General features: G+C 42.2%; 1 non-coding gene across 1 annotated transcript; it reads left to right on the top strand.

Annotated features, from left to right (window-relative positions):
• The first annotated feature begins 4,079 nt into the window (after positions 1 to 4,079).
• TRNAQ-UUG (transfer RNA glutamine (anticodon UUG)) lies at positions 4,080 to 4,151 on the top strand. The gene has a single exon. It is a non-coding gene; the product is annotated as a tRNA-Gln (tRNA).
• The last annotated feature ends 2,184 nt before the right edge of the window (positions 4,152 to 6,335 follow it).

Here is a 6,335-nt window from a genome sequence, read left to right as displayed (position 1 = left end):
ACATTTGAGACACTTTAAAAGCCTAGCTTGTATACTAAGATTTTTATCATCTGAGCGAAGCCATGCAATAATCGTCCTTATCTACTCTGAGCATTGGATAGCCTCCTGATGATCAAGGTTGCTGTTTTGGTTGTCCGTTTCCCTTGTTACTGCTGCGCCTCTGCACACCTTACATGAGTGCCTTCCACAGTATTAGGGACAGCTGCTGGGCCTCACTGTAGCTACTTCTGGGACGGTTGCCAATCTTCCTCGTATTCCCTCATGACCACAGCGCCAAACCGACTCCCGCCATCAGGCCGAAACGCACAAACATTTCTGACAAAATTGAGACAACCGCTTTCGCGTCAGTTTTGACACCAAGTGAATTTATACGACAATTACGTTCAAGATGCTTGGTTTTTCGTTCATGGATTGAACAGAAGCAACCAACGATGGTTGCTACTGCCCAATCCATGAAGTCCCCCCCACCACGGAAAGGTAACCAAGCTTCGGGGGGGATGGGTGTTTACCCTGACGCCAACGGAGAAACTCAATACAATATTTTTATTATAACTTTCCTTAATCTTGAAAAATGAATTAATCAGAGGGAAGAATAGCCCCAGCTATATGAAGATTGGTTAACCGACTCCTTGCGCATTGTGTAGAAAGTGATTTCTTTGAGGGTTGCTTTATGGAAGGCACGGTAGCGTCGGAAGAGTTTCATTTTTCTTTGAAGACGAAGGAAATTATCCCCGTAAATTTATGTATTTTTTTTGGCGGGATAATGTTCCCATTTTTTTTCTTTCTTTGTTTTTCAACGTCCCTACGTAGATATTATGTGTCATCCACTACTGGGAGAAAGCCAGACTTCCGCCATATTAACGTAATCCTTGGCGGGGCGAAACTAAAGTTGTCTTGGTGTTGGTTCCTCAGTGATAACCCAAACACAAACACAAACACGCCTCCAGTGTCCACTCTAGGGCCGTGTTCTCCTGCAGCACCAGCAGGAAGAAAGAACTCAGGTTCCTCACCAACTGAATCTTTTGGCACGGGGAGTTTGTGTCATCTCGACACACCTTTTAATGCCCGTGCGTGGTGCGGAGTGCAGTTGGTCTGTAACGTAGGACATGTCATGTGTTATTGGTCCCAGTCGGTCTAGAACGCTAGACCTGACATGTGTTGGGGGACCAAGTCGGTCTTGAATGGTGGGCCTGACAGGTCTTGAGACCTGCCATGTCTCCCTGAAGGTGGGCCTGACAAGTGGGGTGGGCTGCATTTCCTCATGGATGGTGGGTCTGGTAGGGCGTGTGGGACGGTGAGGTTTCACTTTTGCACAGCGACCGTTGACGGAAAGTGGTGTCACGTTGGCAAGAAGTGCCTTCTTGTAGGAGGCATAGCAGGGGTACTGGATGACGGCAATCCCGCGGTGGTTCTCGTACGTGGATGCAGCCAGGATACTTCTCCGTGGTGGGGCTCGCTTCGTGGTTGGTGGATGTGGCCCTCCCCGCCACATGGTCACAGTGGTTGACCTATTTTACGTCAAAACATTACGAGGTCAACCTTCACCAAATCCATATGGCGTTCATACCAGCTTCACCCAAATTCCATTTCCTCCAATTCCACTTCTGGGTATTCCACCTCCATATCCACACAGCCAAATTCCACTCCATCCATGACTTCCACGTCCGGGTATTCCACCAATTCCACTCCATCCATCTCTTCAACGTCTGGGTATTCCACCTCCATATCCACACAGCCAAGTTCCACTCCATCCATCACTTCCACGTCTGGATATTCCACTTCCATGTCCACACAGCCATAGCCCATGTCAAATACATGGACATATTCAAATTCCATCTCCTGGACAAAGGAGGATCGTCCTACCTCCTTGGTGAACATTATTATATTGAAGTGTTCGAGGAAAGGTTGGGGGAGCTTGCAAGGCGGAGCAGAGATGTTCACTCGACAGAGGTCACAGCTCAAATGATGCTCTCGGCCCGGCTCCCGCCCTTATATAACCTGGGAACTGATCATATCCTAGCATAGCTTAATATAGAGAAGTCTAATGTAGTGAAGTTAATACTTTAATACGGTTAAGTTTATTTCTCAATAGTTTGATACATGTGCCTGACAACAGTTCCTTCACCCGTACAATGTCCTGTCACAGAACAGAAGGATTGTCATTATAATTCGTTTTTATCAGCAGAAATTAGATTAAAGTGACTAAAGATAAGTGGTTTAATATGTTATGTGTGTTCTCTGTCATCATAAAGATGGCCATCTACCCTGATGTGTAAAGAAAACATCAATTTTGCCGAGGCTGTGGTGAAGATAAGAACACAATGTGGTCATACAATGGTGTAGTCAAGATGTGTTAGAACTATGTAGTGAAGAGGAGGATTTAGTGAAAATATATATGTTTCTTCACGCTGAGCCATTCCATATAGATGAATATATCTATAATCTAATTGCGGTAAATTACCATATGACTTTAACGGCACCAGCCAGCAGGAAAAATGTCGGATATAGGAGTGACTGAATATTTTGTCGGGTACATAAATAATTGAATATTTGGTACGATCGATCAAAATGCTTTTTATAGGCAAATAATTTCTGATTTTTCAAATGATTTTTTCCATCTGTTGGAACTGGTGTAAGTAATTAAAGATATGAAAACCGATGGAAAAGTTCAGTTTAACGCTTTTACGAATGTCTTGCTGCGTGTTTGGGAAGAGCAGTAAACTACAGGAATATATTGGTCTAATGTCCCCTGCTCGTCCAACAGCAGATATTGTATGGTCTGAGACATTATTTCTGGTGGAGGTGGATTCTCTCCGGCATTGCGTAAATCACTTCCACAAACTTGCGCCATTTTGCACAAATACAGATCCGATATGATGCATTTCCCAGCTCTGTTACGTTATGGACCCTAGTCATCCTAGCCTAACCTAGCCTAAATTAAAAGGTGTGGAATAATGTGCAACATTTCTCCTTCATTACAAGTGATAATAAACCTAGGCTATACAGCAAACAGGAACGTGAATATTTGTCTAACTTCTCACATGTCTGTGTCATCTGTCTGCAAACATGTCGACCATTACCATGAGGGCAATTGCGGCTTTTGATTTTGAATATCACACGTTTCCTCTCCGCCGTGAGATCTTCATACTTAAATAAAATGGTGGGCCGTAAGAAATATATGTCCATCGAAGGTCAACTATATGGCTCAGTTCCATCATCAATTTCTAAGAAAATTGAAAAGGTGAGGTCCCAACGAGATTCGAACTCGGACTGCTGGATTTAGAGTCGAGAGTGCTAACCCTTACACCATGGGACCTGATAAGAAAAGATGTGATTTCATCTCAATGTTTTACATATAATCAACCAGAGGCCATTCCTCCCTCCCTGCCTGCAGGGTTCAAGGTTTTCTAGAAGGTTCTCGAAGATTCTGGGTAGGAACTGCCATTGAGAGGACGTAGTTATACGTATCATTAATGATATTGTTGTTGACTTTCTGATTTAGAAAGATAGATAGATAGATAGATAGATAGATAGATAGATAGATAGATAGATAGGTAAAGAACAGATATTAGACAGATCGATAGATACGTAAGGCTGTATATGTCAATTTTCACAGAAATCATTGATATCTGAGTTATTCTGCAAGAAATACATGTACATGGATGTAGTGATAATATGAGTTAGGTATAAGACCAGTCGTGTTGAGATTGTAGTGAATGTGACCATTGACTTCAACCTTAATAGTGTAGTGAAGATAAAGTTGTAGTGAAGATAAATCTTGAAGTGACTCATAAGGTTGTTGTGAGTACAAGGATGCATCGTAAATGAGTACTTCCTACCTGAAAGTCAACAATTACAAAATTGATCAAGTATAACAACATCCTCGGACAACCAACTACAAACACCAACCATAGAGTGAACCTGACTGTCATCTAACGACGACCTCTCAAAGGTAATGATCTTACCAGAATCTTCGAGAACCTTCTAGAAAACCTTGAACCCTGCAGGCAGGGAGGGAGGAATGGCCTCTGGTTGATTATATGTAAAACATTTAGATGAAATCACATCTTTTCTTATCAGGTCCCATGGTGTAAGGGTTAGCACTCTGGACTTTGGATCCAGCAATCCGAGTTCGAATCTCGGTGGGACCTCATCTTTTCAGTTTTCTTCGATACTGATGATGGCCGCATTATTCTGTACGTTATATATACATTCATATATATACATAAATATGTATATATAAACATATATATGGAATAATATGGTTTTATCAATAGCCGGAGACCATTCCTCCCTCCTTGCCTGAAGAGTTCATAGTTTTCTGGAAGGTTCTAGAAGATTCTGGTGAGATAATTGCCATTGAGAGGACATTGTTATACTTCATATATCAATGATTTCATTATTGTTGACTTTCAGATAAAGATAGATAGATAGATACATAGTTAGATTGATAGATTGACAGAGCGATATTTAGATAAGTATATAGATAGATAAGTTTCATCAATACTGTATCTTACGCCATCTCCTGTTGCTGGACATATGTTCAACCAGCATTGGGAAAACCTCCAGTAGACCTTAATGTAAAGCAAGATAATAACAAAACCTGCAATAAAAGAATACGATCAACTCCCCAGTGCAGAAATATTGTGACCAGAAAGTCTTCTAGCAAGATGTCAGACACTTCCACGGCAATCACGAACATAACATCAAATATCTGAAAGTCAACAATAACAAAACTAATGATCATAATCAAACTATAACAAGAAAAATGATAAACATATGGAAAATAGTGCTCTAGATTATGTTTCTAGAAAACAAACTTTAACGAAAACTGTGAAAAGAAATACCCATCTGGCTGATACGACACAGTAAAAGGACCATCCCGCAACCAACTCTAAACTGAACCTGACTGTCCCCTAACAACGTCCTCTCAATGGTATTTATCTTACCAGAATCTCGTAGAACTTTCCAGAAAATCAAGAACTCTGCAGGCAAGGAGGGAGGAATGGCCTCTGGCTGCTGATGATAACCACATTATTCTATATATATACTTTTACCTACAACCGAAGGTTGACCCGCCAGCCCAAGTGGCTACAGAGGTTGTATCCATGAAAGAAACGGACCCACCAGCAGACGAATTCGGTTGGCAGGTTGTATCGAAGAAGAGGAAAAAGAAAGTTGCCCAACCAGCCCAACCAGAAGGGTGTAGCAAAGAAAGGAAAAAAGGCTGCCCAACCAACCTGGGTGGTAGTAAGGATGGCTGCTCCACAACCCCAGGTCGTTAGGCAGACTGTAGCCATGGAAGAAAGGAAGGCTGCTCGTCCACCAGCCCAGGTACCGAGTGAGCGTGTAGCTATGCTGGCTGACCCACCAGCCCGGGTAGATAGCTACGCCCAGATGGCTATGTCGGGTGCAGCAAAGAAACAAACCCCACAACTACTCCACGAGGTTTGCAAGCCTGCATCCAAAAAGATGAAGACGAAGGTTGCCACACTACCCAATGCACCACCACATGTCTAGAAAGGGAAAAGGTGGACAGAATGGCTGGAGGTCCCACTCCAACAAAATCACCTTAGGAGCCAAGTTCCATCCATTATTGAATATATATATATATATATATATATATATATATATATATATATATATATATATATATATATATATATATATAAATATACACAAACTACATTGCAATTTACATATGAATAGAATCATCAAGCTTCACTATATTAACTTTACTATATTTGAATATAAACAAGGTCTAACCGAGGTTACTTGGTTGAGCAAGACGTGAGAATATCATCAATTGGCCCTCCAGCCCTGGGTTGAAATTGTCGTTCTGACGTATTTCGAGTTCAGTGCTGATACAGGACCACTGATTAGAGGACTATCTTGTTAGTCTGTGTTACTTCGCCTGGCCCAGTCCACGTCTTCAATGGCCTTCTGTTACTACAAACGGGATTATAAAGGAAAGGCTTCCTTTGTTAGTTTCATGAATACCTTCGTTCAAATGAAGGGAAAGACTATTACTATGAAGCGGTACCTTATCAGCAGGAAAGAGCTGCAGCAACGGTATGAAAGTTACTGCAAGATACATAACGAGCCCGTGGCTTCCAACGTAAACATCGGCCGCCATTTGGGTTCACTCGGCATCATGTGTGACACCAAGATTGGACCCGTTGGGAAACAGGAACGATACTATTCTGGTATCATGTGGCTCGATGGCGCAGGATCACCAACTGAAATGCAAAGAAAATGGAGAAAGCCGCCCAAACGTATCATGAAGGCCGTGCAAGAGAAGATCGAGAGGAATCGGTTGAGAGACGATATCGCTC

The sequence above is a fragment of the Panulirus ornatus genome, chromosome 9, assembly GCF_036320965.1.
Source record: "Panulirus ornatus isolate Po-2019 chromosome 9, ASM3632096v1, whole genome shotgun sequence".
Lineage (NCBI taxonomy): Eukaryota > Metazoa > Arthropoda > Malacostraca > Decapoda > Palinuridae > Panulirus > Panulirus ornatus.
The sequence above is the reverse complement of the archived record's forward strand: the minus strand, read 5'-3'. Positions and strand labels throughout refer to the sequence as shown.